Here is a 24908-nt window from a genome sequence, read left to right as displayed (position 1 = left end):
CTGGGTGTACTGGGTGTACTGTCTGTCTGTCTGGGTGTACTGGGTGTACTGTCTGGGTGTACTGGGTGTACTGTCTGTCTGTCTGTCTGTCTGTCTGTCTGTCTGTCTGTCTGTCTGTCTGTCTGTCTGTCTGTCTGGGTGTACTGGGTGTCTGTCTGGGTGTACTGTCTGTCTGTCTGTCTGTCTGTCTGTCTGTCTGTCTGTCTGTCTGTCTGTCTGTCTGTCTGTCTGTCTGTCTGTCTGTCTGTCTGTCTGTCTGTCTGTCTGTCTGTCTGTCTGGGTGTACTGGGTGTCTGTCTGGGTGTACTGGGTGTACTGTCTGGGTGTACTGTCTGTCTGTCTGGGTGTACTGGGTGTACTGTCTGGGTGTACTGTCTGTCTGTCTGGGTGTACTGTCTGTCTGTCTGGGTGTACTGTCTGTCTGTCTGGGTGTACTGGGTGTACTGTCTGTCTGTCTGGGTGTACTGGGTGTACTGTCTGGGTGTACTGGGTGTACTGTCTGTCTGTCTGTCTGTCTGTCTGTCTGTCTGTCTGTCTGTCTGTCTGTCTGTCTGTCTGTCTGTCTGGGTGTACTGGGTGTCTGTCTGGGTGTACTGGGTGTACTGTCTGGGTGTACTGTCTGTCTGTCTGTCTGTCTGTCTGTCTGTCTGTCTGTCTGTCTGTCTGTCTGTCTGTCTGTCTGTCTGTCTGTCTGGGTGTACTGTCTGTCTGTCTGGGTGTACTGTCTGTCTGTCTGGGTGTACTGTCTGTCTGTCTGTCTGTCTGTCTGGGTGTACTGTCTGTCTGGGTGTCTGTCTGGGTGTTCTGTCTGTCTGTCTGGGTGTTCTGTCTGTCTGTCTGGGTGTACTGTCTGTCTGTCTGGGTGTACTGTCTGTCTGTCTGGGTGTACTGTCTGTCTGTCTGGGTGTACTGTCTGTCTGACTGTCTGTCTGTCTGTCTGTCTGTCTGTCTGTCTGTCTGTCTGTCTGTCTGTCTGTCTGTCTGGGTGTCTGTCTGTGTCTGTCTGTGTGTGTGTACTGTGTGTATGTACTGTGTGTATGTGACTATCAGCAGGACCCAGACAGTGGTCAGGTATATACTAAAACATTATCTCCACTACATTAATGAAATAAATCACACATCAACACAATCTCATGAATAATCTGTTCAAACTGTAATATTGATTCATATCTTCTAACAGTCTCTGTACAGTACAAGGTGTTTAAAGAATACAAACAGTCACACTCCTTATTTGGGTTCAGTGTTAAATGGCACCCTATTCCCTATATAGTGGGAATAGTTCCCATAGGTCCTTGTCAAAAGTAGTGCACTACATAGTGGGAATAGAGAGAAAAGTAGTGCACTACATGCCAGAGAGCCAGCCCAGCTTGAATAGCGACGGTGGCGCCACGGGCTCCTCCTCCTGATTGGCTAGCTGTCTGAACAGGTTGCCAGGGCGGAAGGTGTCGTCATGGGCGGGTTTACAGGTGGGTGAGGCCTATAGGAGGGGAGAGAGAAATGGAGGAGAGGATTTCAAACAACAGATATGGGGTGAATGACTTAACAGTCAGAACTTGTTGATGTTCATTAGGCACTATACAGAAGATAACGGGTTGAAACTGAAATAGAGAGAGACTACCTGGACTGGGAGAAATAGAGAGAGACTACCTGGACTGGGAGAAATAGAGAGAGACTACCTGGACTGGGAGACTACCTGAACTGGGAGAAATAGAGAGAGACTACCTGAACTGGGAGACTACCTGAACTGGGAGAAATAGAGAGAGACTACCTGGACTGAGAGAAATAGAGAGAGACTACCTGAACTGGGAGAAATAGAGACTACCTGGACTGGGAGAAATAGAGAGAGACTACCTGAACTGGGAGAAATAGAGACTACCTGAACTGAGAGAAATAGAGAGAGACTACCTGGACTGAGAGAAATAGAGAGAGACTACCTGAACTGAGAGAAATAGAGAGAGACTACCTGGACTGAGAAAAATAGAGACTACCTGAACTGAGAGAAATAGAGAGAGACTACCTGAACTGGGAGAAATAGAGAGAGACTACCTGGACTGAGAGAAATAGAGAGACTACCTGAACTGAGAGAAATAGAGAGAGACTACCTGAACTGAGAGACTACCTGAACTGGGAGAAATAAAGAGAGACTACCTGAACTGGGAGAAATAGAGAGAGACTACCTGAACTGGGAGAAATAGAGAGAGACTACCTGAACTGAGAGAAATAGAGAGAGACTACCTGAACTGGGAGAAATAGAGAGAGACTACCTGGACTGAGAGAAATAGAGAGAGACTACCTGAACTGGGAGAAATAGAGAGAGACTACCTGAACTGAGAGAAATAGAGAGAGACTACCTGAACTGGGAGAAATAGAGAGAGACTACCTGGACTGAGAGAAATAGAGAGAGACTACCTGAACTGGGAGAAATAGAGAGAGACTACCTGAACTGAGAGAAATAGAGAGAGACTACCTGAACTGGGAGAAATAGAGAGAGACTACCTGAACTGAGAGACTACCTGAACTGGGAGAAATAGAGAGAGACTACCTGAACTGAGAGACTACCTGAACTGGGAGAAATAGAGAGAGACTACCTGAACTGGGAGAAATAGAGAGAGACTACCTGGACTGAGAGACTACCTGAACTGGGAGAAATAGAGAGAGACTACCTGGACTGAGAGACTACCTGAACTGAGAGAAATAGAGAGAGACTACCTGGACTGAGAGACTACCTGAACTGAGAGAAATAGAGAGAGACTACCTGGACTGAGAGACTACCTGAACTGAGAGAAATAGAGAGAGACTACCTGAACTGAGAGACTACCTGAACTGAGAGAAATAGAGAGAGACTACCTGAACTGAGAGAAATAGAGAGAGACTACCTGGACTGAGAGAAATAGAGACTACCTGAACTGAGAGACTACCTGAACTGAGAGAAATAGAGAGACTACCTGGACTGAGAGAAATAGAGAGAGACTACCTGAACTGGGAGAAATAGAGAGAGACTACCTGAACTGGGAGAAATAGAGAGAGACTACCTGGACTGGGAGAAATAGAGAGACTACCTGGACTGAGAGAAATAGAGAGAGACTACCTGAACTGGGAGAAATAGAGAGAGACTACCTGAACTGGGAGAAATAGAGAGAGACTACCTGGACTGAGAGAAATAGAGAGACTACCTGGACTGAGAGAAATAGAGAGAGACTACCTGAACTGAGAGAAATAGAGAGAGACTACCTGAACTGAGAGACTACCTGAACTGAGAGAAATAGAGACTACCTGAACTGAGAGAAATAGAGAGAGACTACCTGAACTGAGAGAAATAGAGAGAGACTACCTGAACTGAGAGACTACCTGAACTGAGAGAAATAGAGAGAGACTACCTGGACTGAGAGAAATAGAGACTACCTGAACTGAGAGAAATAGAGAGAGACTACCTGGACTGAGAGACTACCTGAACTGGGAGAAATAGAGAGAGACTACCTGGACTGAGAGACTACCTGGACTGAGAGAAAATAGAGACTACCTGAACTGGGAGAAATAGAGAGAGACTACCTGAACTGAGAGACTACCTGGACTGAGAGAAATAGAGAGAGACTACCTGGACTGAGAGAAATAGAGAGAGACTACCTGAACTGAGAGAAATAGAGAGAGACTACCTGAACTGAGAGAAATAGAGAGAGACTACCTGGACTGAGAGACTACCTGAACTGGGAGAAATAGAGAGAGACTACCTGGACTGAGAGACTACCTGGACTGAGAGAAATAGAGAGAGACTACCTGAACTGGGAGAAATAGAGAGAGACTACCTGAACTGAGAGACTACCTGGACTGAGAGAAATAGAGAGAGACTACCTGGACTGAGAGACTACCTGGACTGAGAGAAATAGAGAGAGACTACCTGGACTGAGAGACTACCTGAACTGAGAGAAATAGAGAGAGACTACCTGGACTGAGAGACTACCTGGACTGAGAGAAATAGAGAGAGACTACCTGAACTGGGAGAAATAGAGAGAGACTACCTGAACTGAGAGAAATAGAGAGAGACTACCTGGACTGGGAGAAATAGAGAGAGACTACCTGAACTGGGAGAAATAGAGAGAGACTACCTGGACTGAGAGACTACCTGAACTGGGAGAAATAGAGAGAGACTACCTGGACTGAGAGACTACCTGAACTGAGAGAAATAGAGAGAGACTACCTGAACTGAGAGAAATAGAGAGACTACCTGAACTGAGAGAAATAGAGAGAGACTACCTGAACTGGGAGAAATAGAGACTACCTGAACTGAGAGACTACCTGAACTGGGAGAAATAGAGAGACTACCTGAACTGAGAGAAATAGAGAGAGACTACCTGGACTGAGAGAAATAGAGAGACTACCTGAACTGAGAGAAATAGAGAGAGACTACCTGGACTGGGAGAAATAGAGAGACTACCTGGACTGAGAGAAATAGAGAGAGACTACCTGAACTGGGAGAAATAGAGAGAGACTACCTGAACTGAGAGAAATAGAGAGAGACTACCTGAACTGAGAGAAATAGAGAGACTACCTGAACTGAGAGAAATAGAGAGAGACTACCTGGACTGAGAGAAATAGAGAGACTACCTGAACTGAGAGAAATAGAGAGAGACTACCTGGACTGGGAGAAATAGAGAGAGACTACCTGAACTGGGAGAAATAGAGAGAGACTACCTGGACTGGGAGAAATAGAGAGAGACTACCTGAACTGGGAGAAATAGAGAGAGACTACCTGGACTGGGAGAAATAGAGAGACTACCTGAACTGGGAGAAATAGAGAGAGACTACCTGAACTGGGAGAAATAGAGAGAGACTACCTGGACTGGGAGAAATAGAGAGACTACCTGGACTGAGAGAAATAGAGAGAGACTACCTGAACTGGGAGAAATAGAGAGAGACTACCTGAACTGGGAGAAATAGAGAGAGACTACCTGAACTGGGAGAAATAGAGAGAGACTACCTGGACTGAGAGAAATAGAGAGACTACCTGGACTGAGAGAAATAGAGAGACTACCTGGACTGAGAGAAATAGAGAGAGACTACCTGAACTGAGAGAAATAGAGAGAGACTACCTGAACTGAGAGACTACCTGAACTGAGAGAAATAGAGACTACCTGAACTGAGAGAAATAGAGAGAGACTACCTGAACTGAGAGACTACCTGAACTGGGAGAAATAGAGAGAGACTACCTGAACTGAGAGAAATAGAGAGAGACTACCTGAACTGAGAGACTACCTGAACTGAGAGAAATAGAGAGAGACTACCTGGACTGAGAGAAATAGAGACTACCTGAACTGAGAGAAATAGAGAGAGACTACCTGGACTGAGAGACTACCTGAACTGGGAGAAATAGAGAGAGACTACCTGGACTGAGAGACTACCTGGACTGAGAGAAATAGAGAGAGACTACCTGAACTGGGAGAAATAGAGAGAGACTACCTGAACTGAGAGACTACCTGGACTGAGAGAAATAGAGAGAGACTACCTGGACTGAGAGAAATAGAGAGAGACTACCTGAACTGAGAGAAATAGAGAGAGACTACCTGAACTGAGAGAAATAGAGAGAGACTACCTGGACTGAGAGACTACCTGAACTGGGAGAAATAGAGAGAGACTACCTGGACTGAGAGACTACCTGGACTGAGAGAAATAGAGAGAGACTACCTGAACTGGGAGAAATAGAGAGAGACTACCTGAACTGAGAGACTACCTGGACTGAGAGAAATAGAGAGAGACTACCTGGACTGAGAGACTACCTGGACTGAGAGAAATAGAGACTACCTGGACTGAGAGACTACCTGAACTGAGAGAAATAGAGAGAGACTACCTGGACTGAGAGACTACCTGGACTGAGAGAAATAGAGAGAGACTACCTGAACTGGGAGAAATAGAGAGAGACTACCTGAACTGAGAGAAATAGAGAGAGACTACCTGGACTGGGAGAAATAGAGAGAGACTACCTGAACTGGGAGAAATAGAGAGACTACCTGAACTGAGAGAAATAGAGACTACCTGAACTGAGAGACTACCTGAACTGGGAGAAATAGAGAGAGACTACCTGAACTGGGAGAAATAGAGAGAGACTACCTGAACTGGGAGACTACCTGAACTGGGAGAAATAGAGACTACCTGGACTGGGAGAAATAGAGAGAGACTACCTGAACTGAGAGAAATAGAGAGAGACTACCTGAACTGAGAGAAATAGAGAGAGACTACCTGAACTGGGAGAAATAGAGAGAGACTACCTGGACTGAGAGAAATAGAGAGAGACTACCTGGACTGAGAGAAATAGAGACTACCTGAACTGAGAGACTACCTGAACTGGGAGAAATAAAGAGAGACTACCTGAACTGAGAGACTACCTGAACTGAGAGAAATAGAGAGAGACTACCTGAACTGGGAGAAATAGAGAGAGACTACCTGAACTGAGAGAAATAGAGAGAGACTACCTGGACTGAGAGAAATAGAGAGAGACTACCTGGACTGAGAGAAATAGAGACTACCTGAACTGAGAGACTACCTGAACTGGGAGAAATAAAGAGAGACTACCTGAACTGAGAGACTACCTGAACTGGGAGAAATAGAGAGAGACTACCTGAACTGGGAGAAATAGAGACTACCTGAACTGAGAGAAATAGAGAGAGACTACCTGGACTGAGAGAAATAGAGACTACCTGAACTGAGAGAAATAGAGAGAGACTACCTGAACTGGGAGAAATAGAGAGAGACTACCTGAACTGAGAGAAATAGAGAGAGACTACCTGAACTGGGAGAAATAGAGAGAGACTACCTGAACTGGGAGAAATAGAGAGAGACTACCTGAACTGAGAGAAATAGAGAGAGACTACCTGAACTGGGAGAAATAGAGAGAGACTACCTGAACTGGGAGAAATAGAGAGAGACTACCTGAACTGAGAGAAATAGAGACTACCTGAACTGAGAGAAATAGAGAGAGACTACCTGGACTGGGAGAAATAGAGAGAGACTACCTGAACTGGGAGAAATAGAGAGAGACTACCTGAACTGAGAGACTACCTGAACTGAGAGACTACCTGAACTGAGAGAAATAGAGACTACCTGAACTGAGAGAAATAGAGAGAGACTACCTGAACTGGGAGAAATAGAGAGAGACTACCTGAACTGAGAGAAATAGAGAGAGACTACCTGAACTGGGAGAAATAGAGAGAGACTACCTGAACTGGGAGAAATAGAGAGAGACTACCTGAACTGAGAGAAATAGAGAGAGACTACCTGAACTGGGAGAAATAGAGAGAGACTACCTGAACTGGGAGAAATAGAGAGAGACTACCTGAACTGAGAGAAATAGAGACTACCTGAACTGAGAGAAATAGAGAGAGACTACCTGGACTGGGAGAAATAGAGAGAGACTACCTGAACTGGGAGAAATAGAGAGAGACTACCTGAACTGAGAGACTACCTGAACTGGGAGAAATAAAGAGAGACTACCTGAACTGAGAGAAATAGAGAGAGACTACCTGAACTGAGAGAAATAGAGACTACCTGAACTGAGAGAAATAGAGAGAGACTACCTGGACTGGGAGAAATAGAGAGAGACTACCTGAACTGGGAGAAATAGAGAGAGACTACCTGGACTGAGAGAAATAGAGACTACCTGAACTGAGAGAAATAGAGAGAGACTACCTGAACTGGGAGAAATAGAGAGAGACTACCTGAACTGGGAGAAATAGGGAGAGACTACCTGAACTGGGAGAAATAGAGAGAGACTACCTGAACTGGGAGAAATAGAGAGAGACTACCTGAACTGGGAGAAATAGAGACTACCTGAACTGGGAGAAATAGAGAGAGACTACCTGAACTGGGAGAAATAGAGACTACCTGAACTGGGAGAAATAGAGAGAGACTACCTGGACTGGGAGAAATAGAGAGAGACTACCTGGACTGAGAGAAATAGAGAGAGACTACCTGAACTGAGAGAAATAGAGAGAGACTACCTGGACTGAGAGACTACCTGGACTGAGAGAAATAGAGAGAGACTACCTGAACTGGGAGAAATAGAGAGAGACTACCTGGACTGAGAGAAATAGAGAGAGACTACCTGAACTGGGAGAAATAGAGACTACCTGAACTGAGAGAAATAGAGAGAGACTACCTGAACTGGGAGAAATAGAGACTACCTGAACTGGGAGAAATAGAGAGAGACTACCTGAACTGAGAGAAATAGAGAGACTACCTGAACTGAGAGAAATAGAGAGAGACTACCTGGACTGAGAGAAATAGAGAGACTACCTGAACTGAGAGAAATAGAGAGAGACTACCTGAACTGAGAGAAATAGAGAGAGACTACCTGAACTGGGAGAAATAGAGACTACCTGAACTGAGAGAAATAGAGACTACCTGAACTGAGAGAAATAGAGACTACCTGAACTGAGAGACTACCTGAACTGAGAGAAATAGAGAGAGACTACCTGAACTGAGAGACTACCTGAACTGAGAGAAATAGAGACTACCTGAACTGAGAGAAATAGAGAGAGACTACCTGAACTGAGAGACTACCTGAACTGGGAGAAATAGAGAGAGACTACCTGAACTGGGAGAAATAGAGAGACTACCTGAACTGAGAGAAATAGAGAGAGACTACCTGAACTGAGAGACTACCTGAACTGAGAGAAATAGAGAGAGACTACCTGAACTGGGAGAAATAGAGACTACCTGAACTGAGAGAAATAGAGAGAGACTACCTGGACTGAGAGACTACCTGAACTGGGAGAAATAGAGAGAGACTACCTGGACTGAGAGACTACCTGGACTGAGAGAAATAGAGAGAGACTACCTGAACTGGGAGAAATAGAGAGAGACTACCTGAACTGAGAGACTACCTGGACTGAGAGAAATAGAGAGAGACTACCTGGACTGAGAGAAATAGAGAGAGACTACCTGAACTGAGAGAAATAGAGAGAGACTACCTGAACTGAGAGAAATAGAGAGAGACTACCTGGACTGAGAGACTACCTGAACTGGGAGAAATAGAGAGAGACTACCTGGACTGAGAGACTACCTGGACTGAGAGAAATAGAGAGAGACTACCTGAACTGGGAGAAATAGAGAGAGACTACCTGAACTGAGAGACTACCTGGACTGAGAGAAATAGAGAGAGACTACCTGGACTGAGAGACTACCTGGACTGAGAGAAATAGAGAGAGACTACCTGGACTGAGAGACTACCTGAACTGAGAGAAATAGAGAGAGACTACCTGGACTGAGAGACTACCTGGACTGAGAGAAATAGAGAGAGACTACCTGAACTGGGAGAAATAGAGAGAGACTACCTGAACTGAGAGAAATAGAGAGAGACTACCTGGACTGGGAGAAATAGAGAGAGACTACCTGAACTGGGAGAAATAGAGAGACTACCTGAACTGAGAGAAATAGAGACTACCTGAACTGAGAGACTACCTGAACTGGGAGAAATAGAGAGAGACTACCTGAACTGGGAGAAATAGAGAGAGACTACCTGAACTGGGAGAAATAGAGAGAGACTACCCGAACTGAGAGAAATAGAGAGAGACTACCTGGACTGGGAGAAATAGAGAGAGACTACCTGGACTGAGAGAAATAAAGAGAGACTACCTGGACTGAGAGAAATAGAGAGACTACCTGAACTGGGAGAAATAGAGAGAGACTACCTGAACTGAGAGAAATAAAGAGAGACTACCTGGACTGAGAGAAATAGAGAGACTACCTGAACTGGGAGAAATAGAGAGAGACTACCTGAACTGAGAGAAATAGAGACTACCTGAACTGAGAGAAATAGAGAGAGACTACCTGAACTGGGAGAAATAGAGAGAGACTACCTGGACTGGGAGAAATAGAGAGAGACTACCTGAACTGGGAGAAATAGAGACTACCTGGACTGGGAGAAATAGAGAGAGACTACCTGAACTGGGAGAAATAGAGAGAGACTACCTGGACTGGGAGAAATAGAGAGAGACTACCTGGACTGGGAGAAATAGAGAGAGACTACCTGAACTGGGAGAAATAGAGACTACCTGGACTGGGAGAAATAGAGAGAGACTACCTGAACTGAGAGAAATAGAGAGAGACTACCTGAACTGAGAGAAATAGAGAGAGACTACCTGAACTGGGAGAAATAGAGAGAGACTACCTGGACTGAGAGAAATAGAGAGAGACTACCTGGACTGAGAGAAATAGAGACTACCTGAACTGAGAGACTACCTGAACTGGGAGAAATAAAGAGAGACTACCTGAACTGAGAGACTACCTGAACTGAGAGAAATAGAGAGAGACTACCTGAACTGGGAGAAATAGAGAGAGACTACCTGAACTGAGAGAAATAGAGAGAGACTACCTGGACTGAGAGAAATAGAGAGAGACTACCTGGACTGAGAGAAATAGAGACTACCTGAACTGAGAGACTACCTGAACTGGGAGAAATAAAGAGAGACTACCTGAACTGAGAGACTACCTGAACTGGGAGAAATAGAGAGAGACTACCTGAACTGGGAGAAATAGAGACTACCTGAACTGAGAGAAATAGAGAGAGACTACCTGGACTGAGAGAAATAGAGACTACCTGAACTGAGAGAAATAGAGAGAGACTACCTGAACTGGGAGAAATAGAGAGAGACTACCTGAACTGAGAGAAATAGAGAGAGACTACCTGAACTGGGAGAAATAGAGAGAGACTACCTGAACTGAGAGAAATATAGACTACCTGAACTGGGAGAAATAGAGAGAGACTACCTGAACTGAGAGAAATAGAGACTACCTGAACTGAGAGAAATAGAGAGAGACTACCTGGACTGGGAGAAATAGAGAGAGACTACCTGAACTGGGAGAAATAGAGAGAGACTACCTGAACTGAGAGACTACCTGAACTGGGAGAAATAAAGAGAGACTACCTGAACTGAGAGAAATAGAGAGAGACTACCTGAACTGAGAGAAATAGAGAGAGACTACCTGAACTGAGAGAAATAGAGAGAGACTACCTGGACTGGGAGAAATAGAGAGAGACTACCTGAACTGGGAGAAATAGAGAGAGACTACCTGGACTGAGAGAAATAGAGACTACCTGAACTGAGAGAAATAGAGAGAGACTACCTGAACTGGGAGAAATAGAGAGAGACTACCTGAACTGGGAGAAATAGAGACTACCTGAACTGGGAGAAATAGAGAGAGACTACCTGAACTGGGAGAAATAGAGACTACCTGAACTGGGAGAAATAGAGAGAGACTACCTGGACTGGGAGAAATAGAGAGAGACTACCTGGACTGAGAGAAATAGAGAGAGACTACCTGAACTGAGAGAAATAGAGAGAGACTACCTGGACTGAGAGACTACCTGGACTGAGAGAAATAGAGAGAGACTACCTGAACTGGGAGAAATAGAGAGAGACTACCTGGACTGAGAGAAATAGAGAGAGACTACCTGAACTGGGAGAAATAGAGACTACCTGAACTGAGAGAAATAGAGAGAGACTACCTGAACTGGGAGAAATAGAGACTACCTGAACTGGGAGAAATAGAGAGAGACTACCTGAACTGGGAGAAATAGAGACTACCTGAACTGAGAGAAATAGAGAGAGACTACCTGGACTGAGAGAAATAGAGAGAGACTACCTGAACTGAGAGAAATAGAGAGAGACTACCTGGACTGAGAGAAATAGAGAGAGACTACCTGGACTGAGAGAAATAGAGAGAGACTACCTGGACTGGGAGAAATAGAGAGAGACTACCTGAACTGAGAGAAATAGAGAGAGACTACCTGGACTGGGAGAAATAGAGAGAGACTACCTGGACTGGGAGAAATAGAGAGAGACTACCTGAACTGGGAGAAATAGAGAGAGACTACCTGGACTGAGAGAAATAGAGACTACCTGAACTGAGAGAAATAGAGAGAGACTACCTGAACTGGGAGAAATAGGGAGAGACTACCTGAACTGAGAGACTACCTGAACTGGGAGAAATAAAGAGAGACTACCTGAACTGGGAGAAATAGAGAGAGACTACCTGAACTGGGAGAAATAGAGAGAGACTACCTGAACTGAGAGACTACCTGAACTGAGAGAAATAGAGAGAGACTACCTGGACTGAGAGAAATAGAGAGAGACTACCTGAACTGAGAGAAATAGAGAGAGACTACCTGGACTGGGAGAAATAGAGAGAGACTACCTGAACTGGGAGAAATAGAGAGAGACTACCTGGACTGAGAGAAATAGAGACTACCTGAACTGAGAGAAATAGAGAGAGACTACCTGAACTGGGAGAAATAGAGACTACCTGGACTGAGAGAAATAGAGAGAGACTACCTGAACTGGGAGAAATAGAGAGAGACTACCTGAACTGGGAGAAATAGAGACTACCTGGACTGAGAGAAATAGAGAGAGACTACCTGAACTGGGAGAAATAGAGAGAGACTACCTGGACTGGGAGAAATAGAGAGAGACTACCTGAACTGGGAGAAATAGAGACTACCTGAACTGAGAGAAATAGAGAGAGACTACCTGAACTGGGAGAAATAGAGACTACCTGAACTGAGAGAAATAGAGAGAGACTACCTGGACTGGGAGAAATAGAGAGAGACTACCTGAACTGGGAGAAATAGAGACTACCTGAACTGGGAGAAATAGAGACTACCTGAACTGGGAGAAATAGAGAGAGACTACCTGAACTGGGAGAAATAGAGACTACCTGAACTGAGAGAAATAGAGAGAGACTACCTGAACTGGGAGAAATAGAGAGAGACTACCTGAACTGGGAGAAATAGAGACTACCTGAACTGGGAGAAATAGAGACTACCTGAACTGGGAGAAATAGAGAGAGAGACTACCTGAACTGAGAGAAATAGAGAGACTACCTGAACTGAGAGAAATAGAGAGAGACTACCTGGACTGAGATACTACCTGGACTGAGAGAAATAGAGAGAGACTACCTGAACTGGGAGAAATAGAGAGAGACTACCTGAACTGAGAGAAATAGAGACTACCTGAACTGAGAGAAATAGAGAGAGACTACCTGGACTGGGAGAAATAGAGAGAGACTACCTGAACTGGGAGAAATAGAGAGAGACTACCTGGACTGAGAGAAATAGAGACTACCTGAACTGAGAGAAATAGAGAGAGACTACCTGAACTGGGAGAAATAGAGAGAGACTACCTGAACTGGGAGAAATAGAGACTACCTGGACTGAGAGAAATAGAGAGAGACTACCTGAACTGGGAGAAATAGGGAGAGACTACCTGAACTGGGAGAAATAGAGAGAGACTACCTGAACTGGGAGAAATAGAGAGAGACTACCTGAACTGAGAGAAATAGAGAGAGACTACCTGAACTGAGAGAAATAGAGAGAGACTACCTGAACTGGGAGAAATAGAGACTACCTGAACTGGGAGAAATAGAGACTACCTGAACTGGGAGAAATAGAGAGAGACTACCTGAACTGGGAGAAATAGAGACTACCTGAACTGAGAGAAATAGAGAGAGACTACCTGAACTGGGAGAAATAGAGACTACCTGAACTGGGAGAAATAGAGAGAGACTACCTGAACTGGGAGAAATAGAGACTACCTGAACTGAGAGACCACCTGAACTGGGAGAAATAGAGACTACCTGAACTGAGAGACCACCTGAACTGGGAGAAATAGAGACTACCTGAACTGGGAGAAATAGAGAGAGACTACCTGGACTGGGAGAAATAGAGAGAGACTACCTGAACTGGGAGAAATAGAGACTACCTGAACTGGGAGAAATAGAGAGAGACTACCTGAACTGGGAGAAATAGAGACTACCTGAACTGGGAGAAATAGAGAGAGACTACCTGAACTGGGAGAAATAGAGACTACCTGAACTGGGAGAAATAGAGACTACCTGAACTGGGAGAAATAGAGAGAGACTACCTGAACTGAGAGACTACCTGAACTGGGAGAAATAGAGAGAGACTACCTGAACTGGGAGAAATAGGGAGAGACTACCTGAACTGGGAGAAATAGAGAGAGACTACCTGGACTGAGAGACTACCTGAACTGGGAGAAATAGAGAGAGACTACCTGAACTGAGAGACTACCTGAACTGAGAGAAAGAGAGAGAGACTACCTGAACTGAGAGAAATAGAGACTACCTGAACTGAGAGAAATAGAGAGAGACTACCTGGACTGGGAGAAATAGAGAGAGACTACCTGAACTGGGAGAAATAGAGAGAGACTACCTGAACTGGGAGAAATAGAGAGAGACTACCTGAACTGGGAGAAATAGAGAGAGACTACCTGGACTGGGAGAAATAGAGAGAGACTACCTGAACTGGGAGAAATAGAGAGAGACTACCTGAACTGGGAGAAATAGAGAGAGACTACCTGAACTGGGAGAAATAGAGAGAGACTACCTGAACTGGGAGAAATAGAGAGAGACTACCTGAACTGGGAGAAATAGAGACTACCTGGACTGAGAGAAATAGAGAGAGACTACCTGAACTGGGAGAAATAGAGAGAGACTACCTGAACTGGGAGAAATAGAGAGAGACTACCTGAACTGGGAGAAATAGAGAGAGACTACCTGAACTGGGAGAAATAGAGACTACCTGAACTGGGAGAAATAGAGAGAGACTACCTGAACTGAGAGAAATAGAGAGACTACCTGAACTGAGAGAAATAGAGAGACTACCTGAACTGAGAGAAATAGAGAGACTACCTGAACTGAGAGAAATAGAGAGAGACTACCTGGACTGAGAGACTACCTGGACTGAGAGAAATAGAGAGAGACTACCTGAACTGGGAGAAATAGAGAGAGACTACCTGAACTGGGAGAAATAGAGACTACCTGAACTGGGAGAAATAGAGAGAGACTACCTGGACTGGGAGAAATAGAGAGAGACTACCTGGACTGAGAGAAATAGAGAGAGACTACCTGAACTGAGAGAAATAGAGAGAGACTACCTGGACTGAGAGAAATAGAGAGAGACTACCTGAACTGGGAGAAATAGAGACTACCTGAACTGAGAGAAATAGAGAGAGACTACCTGAACTGGGAGAAATAGAGACTACCTGAACTGGGAGAAATAGAGAGAGACTACCTGAACTGGGAGAAATAGAGAGAGACTACCTGAACTGGGAGAAATAGAGACTACCTGAACTGAGAGAAATAGAGAGAGACTACCTGAACTGGGAGAAATAGAGACTACCTGAACTGGGAGAAATAGAGAGAGACTACCTGAACTGAGAGAAATAGAGAGAGACTACCTGAACTGGAAGAAATAGAGAGAGACTACCTGAACTGGGAGAAATAGAGACTACCTGAACTGAGAGAAATAGAGAGAGACTACCTGAACTGGGAGAAATAGAGACTACCTGAACTGGGAGAAATAGAGAGAGACTACCTGAACTGAGAGAAATAGAGAGAGACTACCTGAACTGGAAGAAATAGAGAGAGACTACCTGAACTGGGAGAAATAGAGACTACCTGAACTGAGAGACCACCTGAACTGGGAGAAATAGAGACTACCTGAACTGAGAGACCACCTGAACTGGGAGAAATAGAGACTACCTGAACTGGGAGAAATAGAGAGAGACTACCTGGACTGGGAGAAATAGAGAGAGACTACCTGAACTGGGAGAAATAGAGACTACCTGAACTGAGAGAAATAGAGAGAGACTACCTGAACTGGGAGAAATAGAGACTACCTGAACTGGGAGAAATAGAGAGAGACTACCTGAACTGGGAGAAATAGAGACTACCTGAACTGGGAGAAATAGAGACTACCTGAACTGGGAGAAATAGAGACTACCTGAACTGGGAGAAATAGAGAGAGACTACCTGAACTGAGAGACTACCTGAACTGGGAGAAATAGAGAGAGACTACCTGAACTGGGAGAAATAGGGAGAGACTACCTGAACTGGGAGAAATAGAGAGAGACTACCTGGACTGAGAGACTACCTGAACTGGGAGAAATAGAGAGAGACTACCTGAACTGGGAGAAATAGAGAGAGACTACCTGAACTGAGAGACTACCTGAACTGAGAGAAATAGAGAGAGACTACCTGGACTGAGAGAAATAGAGACTACCTGAACTGGGAGAAATAAAGAGAGACTACCTGAACTGGGAGAAATAGAGAGAGACTACCTGGACTGAGAGAAATAGAGACTACCTGAACTGGGAGAAATAAAGAGAGACTACCTGAACTGGGAGAAATAGAGACTACCTGAACTGGGAGAAATAAAGAGAGACTACCTGAACTGGGAGAAATAGAGAGAGACTACCTGAACTGAGAGACTACCTGAACTGAGAGACTACCTGAACTGAGAGAAATAGAGAGAGACTACCTGAACTGGGAGAAATAAAGAGAGACTACCTGAACTGGGAGAAATAGAGAGACTACTTGAACTGAGAGACTACCTGAACTGAGAGAAATAGGGAGAGACTACTTGAACTGAGAGAAATAGAGAGAGACTACCTGAACTGAGAGAAATAAAGAGAGACCACCTGAACTGGGAGAAATAGAGACTACCTGAACTGGGAGACTACCTGAACTGGGAGAAATAGAGAGAGACTACCTGAACTGGGAGACTACCTGAACTGGGAGAAATAGAGAGAGACTACCTGAACTGGGAGAAATAGAGATAGACTACCTGAACTGGGAGAAATAGAGACTACCTGAACTGAGAGAAATAGAGACTACCTGAACTGGGAGAAATAGAGACTACCTGAACTGAGAGAAAGAGAGAGAGACTACCTGGACTGGGAGAAATAGAGATAGACTACCTGAACTGGGAGAAATAGAGACTACCTGAACTGAGAGAAATAGAGACTACCTGAACTGGGAGAAATAGAGACTACCTGAACTGAGAGAAATAGAGAGAGACTACCTGAACTGGGAGAAATAGAGACTACCTGAACTGAGAGAAATAGAGAGAGACTACCTGAACTGGGAGAAATAGAGAGAGACTACCTGAACTGAGAGAAATAGAGAGAGACTACCTGAACTGGGAGACTACCTGAACTGGGAGAAATAGAGAGAGACTACCTGAACTGGGAGAAATAGAGAGAGACTACCTGAACTGGGAGAAATAGAGACTACCTGAACTGAGAGAAATAGAGAGAGACTACCTGAACTGGGAGAAATAGAGAGAGACTACCTGAACTGGGAGAAATAGAGAGAGACTACCTGGACTGAGAGAAATAGAGAGAGACTACCTGAACTGGGAGAAATAGAGAGAGACTACCTGAACTGAGAGAAATAGAGACTACCTGAACTGGGAGAAATAGAGACTACCTGAACTGAGAGACTACCTGAACTGGGAGAAATAGGGAGAGACTACCTGAACTGGGAGAAATAGAGACTACCTGAACTGAGAGACTACCTGAACTGGGAGAAATAGGGAGAGACTACCTGAACTGGGAGAAATAGAGACTACCTGAACTGAGAGAAATAGGGAGAGACTACCTGAACTGGGAGAAATAGAGAGAGACTACCTGAACTGAGAGAAATAGGGAGAGACTACCTGAACTGGGAGAAATAGAGACTACCTGAACTGAGAGACTACCTGAACTGAGAGACTACCTGAACTGAGAGAAATAAAGAGAGACTACCTGAACTGGGAGAAATAAAGAGAGACTACCTGAACTGGGAGAAATAAAGAGAGACTACCTGAACTGAGAGAAATAGAGAGAGACTACCTGAACTGAGAGAAATAGAGAGAGACTACCTGAACTGAGAGAAATAAAGAGAGACTACCTGAACTGAGAGAAATAGAGAGAGACTACCTGGACTGAGAGAAATAGAGAGAGACTACCTGAACTGGGAGAAATAGAGAGAGACTACCTGAACTGAGAGACTACCCGAACTGAGAGACTACCTGAACTGAGAGAAATAGAGACTACCTGAACTGGGAGAAATAGGGAGAGACTACCTGGACTGGGAGAAATAGGGAGAGACTACCTGAACTGGGAGAAATAGAGAGAGACTACCTGAACTGAGAGAAATAGAGAGAGACTACCTGAACTGGGAGAAATAGAGAGAGACTACCTGAACTGAGAGACTACCTGAACTGGGAGAAATAGAGACTACCTGAACTGAGAGACTACCTGAACTGAGAGAAATAGAGAGACTACCTGAACTGGGAGAAATAGAGAGACTACCTGAACTGGGAGAAATAGAGACTACCTGAACTGAGAGACTACCTGAACTGAGAGAAATAGAGAGACTACCTGAACTGAGAGAAATAGGGAGAGACTACCTGAACTGGGAGAAATAGAGACTACCTGAACTGAGAGACTACCTGAACTGAGAGACTACCTGAACTGAGAGAAATAAAGAGAGACTACCTGAACTGGGAGAAATAGAGACTACCTGAACTGAGAGAAATAGGGAGAGACTACCTGAACTGGGAGAAATAGAGACTACCTGAACTGAGAGAAATAGGGAGAGACTACCTGGACTGGGAGAAATAGAGACTACCTGAACTGAGAGACTACCTGAACTGAGAGAAATAGAGAGAGACTACCTGAACTGAGAGAAATAGAGAGACTACCTGAACTGAGAGAAATAGGGAGAGACTACCTGAACTGGGAGAAATAGAGACTACCTGAACTGAGAGAAATAGAGAGAGACTACCTGGACTGAGAGAAATAGAGAGAGACTACCTGAACTGGGAGAAATAGAGAGAGACTACCTGAACTGGGAGAAATAGAGAGAGACTACCTGGACTGAGAGAAATAGGGAGAGACTACCTGAACTGGGAGAAATAGAGAGAGACTACCTGAACTGGGAGAAATAGAGAAAGACTACCTGAACTGGGAGAAATAGATAGAGACTACCTGAACTGAGAGAAATAGGGAGAGACTACCTGAACTGGGAGAAATAGAGACTACCTGAACTGAGAGACTACCTGAACTGGGAGAAATAGGGAGAGACTACCTGAACTGGGAGAAATAGAGAGAGACTACCTGAACTGGGAGAAATAGAGAAAGACTACCTGAACTGGGAGAAATAGATAGAGAGTACCTGAACTGAGAGAAATAGGGAGAGACTACCTGAACTGGGAGAAATAGAGACTACCTGAACTGAGAGACTACCTGAACTGGGAGAAATAGGGAGAGACTACCTGAACTGGGAGAAATAGAGACTACCTGAACTGAGAGAAATAGGGAGAGACTACCTGAACTGGGAGAAATAGAGACTACCTGAACTGAGAGAAATAGAGAGAGACTACCTGAACTGGGAGAAATAGAGAGACTACCTGAACTGAGAGACTACCTGAACTGGGAGAAATAGGGAGAGACTACCTGAACTGGGAGAAATAGAGACTACCTGAACTGAGAGAAATAGGGAGAGACTACCTGAACTGGGAGAAATAGAGACTACCTGAACTGAGAGAAATAGGGAGAGACTACCTGAACTGGGAGAAATAGAGACTACCTGAACTGAGAGACTACCTGAACTGAGAGACTACCTGAACTGAGAGAAATAAAGAGAGACTACCTGAACTGGGAGAAATAGAGAGAGACTACCTGAACTGAGAGAAATAGAGAGAGACTACCTGAACTGGGAGAAATAGAGACTACCTGAACTGAGAGACTACCTGAACTGAGAGACTACCTGAACTGGGAGAAATAAAGAGAGACTACCTGAACTGAGAGACTACCTGAACTGGGAGAAATAGGGAGAGACTACCTGAACTGGGAGAAATAGAGAGAGACTACCTGAACTGGGAGAAATAGAGAGAGACTACCTGAACTGAGAGAAATAGAGAGAGACTACCTGAACTGGGAGAAATAGAGAGAGACTACCTGGACTGAGAGAAATAGAGAGAGACTACCTGGACTGAGAGACTACCTGAACTGGGAGAAATAGAGACTACCTGAACTGAGAGACTACCTGAACTGAGAGAAATAGAGAGACTACCTGAACTGGGAGAAATAGAGAGACTACCTGAACTGGGAGAAATAGAGACTACCTGAACTGAGAGACTACCTGAACTGAGAGAAATAGAGAGACTACCTGAACTGAGAGAAATAGGGAGAGACTACCTGGACTGGGAGAAATAGAGACTACCTGAACTGAGAGACTACCTGAACTGAGAGAAATAAAGAGAGACTACCTGAACTGGGAGAAATAGAGACTACCTGAACTGAGAGAAATAGGGAGAGACTACCTGAACTGGGAGAAATAGAGACTACCTGAACTGAGAGACTACCTGAACTGAGAGAAATAAAGAGAGACTACCTGAACTGGGAGAAATAGAGAGAGACTACCTGAACTGAGAGACTACCCGAACTGAGAGACTACCTGAACTGAGAGAAATAGAGACTACCTGAACTGAGAGACTACCTGAACTGAGAGAAATAAAGAGAGACTACCTGAACTGGGAGAAATAGAGAGAGACTACCTGAACTGAGAGACTACCCGAACTGAGAGACTACCTGAACTGAGAGAAATAGAGACTACCTGAACTGGGAGAAATAGGGAGAGACTACCTGAACTGGGAGAAATAGAGACTACCTGAACTGGGAGAAATAGAGAGAGACTACCTGAACTGGGAGAAATAGAGAGAGACTACCTGGACTGAGAGAAATAGAGAGAGACTACCTGGACTGAGAGACTACCTGAACTGAGAGAAATAGAGAGAGACTACCTGAACTGGGAGAAATAGAGAGAGACTACCTGGACTGAGAGAAATAGAGAGAGACTACCTGGACTGAGAGACTACCTGAACTGGGAGAAATAGAGACTACCTGAACTGAGAGACTACCTGAACTGAGAGAAATAGAGAGACTACCTGAACTGGGAGAAATAGAGAGACTACCTGAACTGGGAGAAATAGAGACTACCTGAACTGAGAGACTACCTGAACTGAGAGAAATAGAGAGACTACCTGAACTGAGAGACTACCTGAACTGGGAGAAATAGAGACTACCTGAACTGAGAGACTACCTGAACTGAGAGAAATAGAGAGAGACTACCTGAACTGGGAGAAATAGAGAGAGACTACCTGAACTGAGAGACTACCTGAACTGAGAGACTACCTGAACTGAGAGAAATAGAGAGACTACCTGAACTGAGAGACTACCTGGACTGAGAGAAATAGAGAAAGACCACCTGAACTGAGAGAAATAGGGAGAGACTACCTGGACTGAGAGAAAGAGAGAGAGACTACCTGGACTGAGAGAAATAGAGAGACTACCTGAACTGAGAGACTACCTGGACTGAGAGAAATAGAGAAAGACCACCTGAACTGAGAGAAATAGGGAGAGACTACCTGGACTGAGAGAAAGAGAGAGAGACTACCTGGACTGAGAGAAATAGAGAGACTACCTGAACTGAGAGACTACCTGGACTGAGAGAAAGAGAGAGAGACTACCTGGACTGAGAGAAATAGAGAAAGACTACCTGAACTGAGAGAAATAGGGAATGACTACCTGAACTGGGAGACTACCTGGACTGAGAGAAAGAGAGAGAGACTACCTGGACTGAGAGAAAGAGAGAGAGACTACCTGAACTAATGTTTTCCATAGTGTGCGTGACATGAACTCGACCCTGGCCTCATGTCCTTGTCTCCTCCCTAATAAGCAAGGAAGCGGGTCGGCTTCCTTTGTTTTGTTCGTTCAGATCAGTGCAGATGAAGGCGAGGAGACAATGAGAGGAAGCCACGTCAGAGTATTGAGATGCACCCCCATGGAAAATTGATGTGAAAACACTCGCTGTTTGTCTGGTCACAGATACTGTTTGGAACACTCGCTGTTTGGAACACTCGCTGTTTGGAACACTCGCTGTTTGGAACACTCGCTGTTTGGAACACTCGCTGTTTGGAACACTCGCTGTTTGTCTGGTCACAGATACGGTTTGGAACACTCGCTGTTTGGAACACTCGCTGTTTGGAACACTCGCTGTTTGTCTGGTCACAGATACGGTTTGGAACACTCGCTGTTTGGAACACTCGCTGTTTGGAACACTCACTGTTTGTCTGGTCACAGATACGGTTTGGAACACTCGCTGTTTGTCTGGTCACAGATACGGTTTGGAACACTCGCTGTTTGTCTGGTCACAGATACGGTTTGGAACACTCGCTGTTTGTCTGATCACAGATACGGTTTGGAACACTCGCTGTTTGTCTGGTCACAGATACGGTTTGGAACACTCGCTGTTTGTCTGGTCACAGATACGGTTTGGAACACTCGCTGTTTGTCTGGTCACAGATAGGGTTTGGAACACTCGCTGTTTGTCTGGTCACAGATAAAAAATGGAACACTCGCTGTTTGTCTGGTCAGATACGGTTTGGAACACTCGCTGTTTGTCTGGTCACAGATACGGTTTGGAACACTCGCTGTTTGTCTGGTCACAGATACGGTTTGGAACACTCGCTGTTTGTCTGGTCACAGATATGGTTTGGAACACTCGCAGTTTGTCTGGTCACAGATACAGTTTGGAATAGTGTGAGGCAGGGTGGAGGTCAAATCCACGTCACTACAAAAATCAGTTGAGGAGAATTGAAAAATCCTCTTAGATAAAAAATAGGAACATTGCCGATTCATGAATCGAATATCAAATTGCCTGCAGATCCCGGCAGACAGCGTGAAACCAGGTTAGCCGTCAGCAAAACCCACAGGGCTCAAAAACAGTGTTCTTTACAGGGAATAGGATGGCATTGAGGACACTGATCACATGTTCTCGTTAGTTAGCGATCTGAGGCAACATCAAACCAAACCGAAGCCACGTTAAAAACCAAACGCAGGAAAAATAGAAGTTGGCTTAGCAAACTGCAAACCTCCCCACTGCAAACCTCCCCACTGCAAACCTCCCCACTGCAAAAACACTTCATGGCACATAGAATATAACACATTAAAGATAGATAACTAAAGACACTACACACACTAAAGATACCACCCACACACACACACTAAAGATACCACACACACACTAAAGATACCACCCACACACACACACTAAGATACCACCCACACACACACACTAAGATACCACCCACACACACACACACTAAAGATACCACCCACACACACACACACTAAAGATACCACCCACACACACACACACTAAAGATACCACCCACACACACACACACTAAAGATACCACCCACACACACACACACTAAAGATACCACCCACACACACACTAAAGATACCACCCACACACACACACTAAAGATACCACCCACACACACTAAAGATACCACCCACACACTAAAGATACCACCCACACACTAAAGATACCTCCCACACACACAATGACCTGTTGCTGCTGTCCTGGGTCTGTTGCCCTCAAAACAGCTGGAAAAGCAGACATAAAACATCATGATACACATTGTAGGAAATCAACAGACATGGCCAAGGTTAAAAACAGACTAAAACTTGAGGTGAGGTTGACATTCATACAGGCAGGCTTATATGAAAACCTCAGTTATATGTTCAACCTCAGACCCCGTCCTCCCCTCCCCCGCCAGTCCGTCCGTCCTACCCCTCCCCAAACAGCCCCCCCCCCCTACCGGTCCGTCCGTCCTCCCCCAACACCCCCCACCGGTCCGTCCGTCCTCCCCCAACACCCCCCACTGGTCCGTCCGCCGTCCCCCCCCCCCACTGGTCACCCCCCCAACACCCCCTGGTCCGTCCGTCCTCCCCCAACACCCCCCACTGGTCCGTCCGTCCTCCCCCAACACCCCCACCGGTCCGTCCGTCCTCCCCCAACACCCCCCCGCTCGTCTGTCCATGTGACTCACCAGTGGGCGTGTGATGTCAGTTCCCTGTGTGGAGGACTTGGTTTTACGGGAGTTGGTCATGCTCAGAGGTAACAGCCCAAACCTGGAGAACAGAGACAGGGTACTGGGTTAAAATAGTTCTGGACATGTAGCCTATAGACAGGGTACTGGGCTGTAATACGAAAGGACCTGTAGCCTACTCATAAGGCATCTCAAGGTAAAAGTGCTGGTCTAGGATCAGGTCCCCCCTGTCCATGTAATCTAATAGGACCAGTATTCACTTTTTATTAATGAATATGTGTCCTGGTGTGTGTAGTCATCTGATCTGGGTGCTGGTGTGTGTAGTCACCTGATCTGGGTGCTGGTGTGTGTAGTCACCTGATCTGGGTGCTGGTGTGTGTAGTCACCTGATCTGGGTGCTGGTGTGTGTGTTGTCACCTGATCTGGGTGCTGGTGTGTGTAGTCACCTGATCTGGGTGCTGGTGTGTGTAGTCACCTGATCTGGGTGCTGGTGTGTGTGTTGTCACCTGATCTGGGTGCTGGTGTGTGTAGTCACCTGATCTGGGTGCTGGTGTGTGTAGTCACCTGATCTGGGTGCTGGTGTGTGTGTAGTCACCTGATCTGGGTGCTGGTGTGTGTAGTCACCTGATCTGGGTGCTGGTGTGTGTAGTCACCTGATCTGGGTGCTGGTGTGTGTAGTCACCTGATCTGGGTGCTGGTGTGTAGTCACCTGATCTGGGTGCTGGTGTGTGTAGTCACCTGATCTGGGTGCTGGTGTGTATAGTCACCTGATCTGGGTGCTGGGTGCTGGTGTGTGTAGTCACCTGATCTGGGTGCTGGCCAGTCACCTGATCTGGGTGCTGGATGTTGTCACCTGATCTGGGTTCCAGCGGAGGATGTTGTAGGGTTCTGAGCTGCGCTGTTACCACGGGAAACAAACTGCTTCTCTGTCCCCGTCAACAACCCCAACAACACCTGGAACCACACAACATTAACACGGTGTTTGGAATGGGGACATTTAAAGAGAATTAAGTCATTAACACGGTGTTTGGAATGGGGACATTTAAAGAGAATTAAGTCATTAACACGGTGTTTGGAATGGGGACATTTAAAGAGAATTAAGTCATTAACACGGGGCTTTAGCATATTGCTACATTTCGCCTGTGTGTAAATCACATGACTTCCGGTGTTGTG

The 24908-nt window shown here is 45.4% G+C and overlaps 1 long non-coding RNA gene across 3 annotated transcripts; it reads right to left on the bottom strand.

The window, feature by feature from the left end:
• Window positions 1-1131: 1131 nt before the first annotated feature.
• LOC124020481 lies at window positions 1132-24599 on the bottom strand. Of its 3 annotated transcripts, none has more exons than XR_006836080.1 (3): window positions 24589-24599; window positions 23736-23817; window positions 1132-1477 (listed from the first exon to the last, which is right to left on the bottom strand). It is a non-coding gene; the product is annotated as an uncharacterized LOC124020481 (long non-coding RNA). The 3 variants fall into 3 exon arrangements; XR_006836081.1 differs by lacking the exon at window positions 24589-24599 and adding an exon at window positions 24563-24578; XR_006836082.1 differs by lacking the exon at window positions 24589-24599 and adding an exon at window positions 24539-24568.
• Between the last annotated feature and the right edge of the window lie 309 nt (window positions 24600-24908).

Source organism: Oncorhynchus gorbuscha, unplaced genomic scaffold, assembly GCF_021184085.1.
Source record: "Oncorhynchus gorbuscha isolate QuinsamMale2020 ecotype Even-year unplaced genomic scaffold, OgorEven_v1.0 Un_scaffold_831, whole genome shotgun sequence".
Taxonomy (NCBI): Eukaryota; Metazoa; Chordata; class Actinopteri; order Salmoniformes; family Salmonidae; genus Oncorhynchus; species Oncorhynchus gorbuscha.
This window is presented reverse-complemented; position numbering and strand designations above follow the sequence as displayed.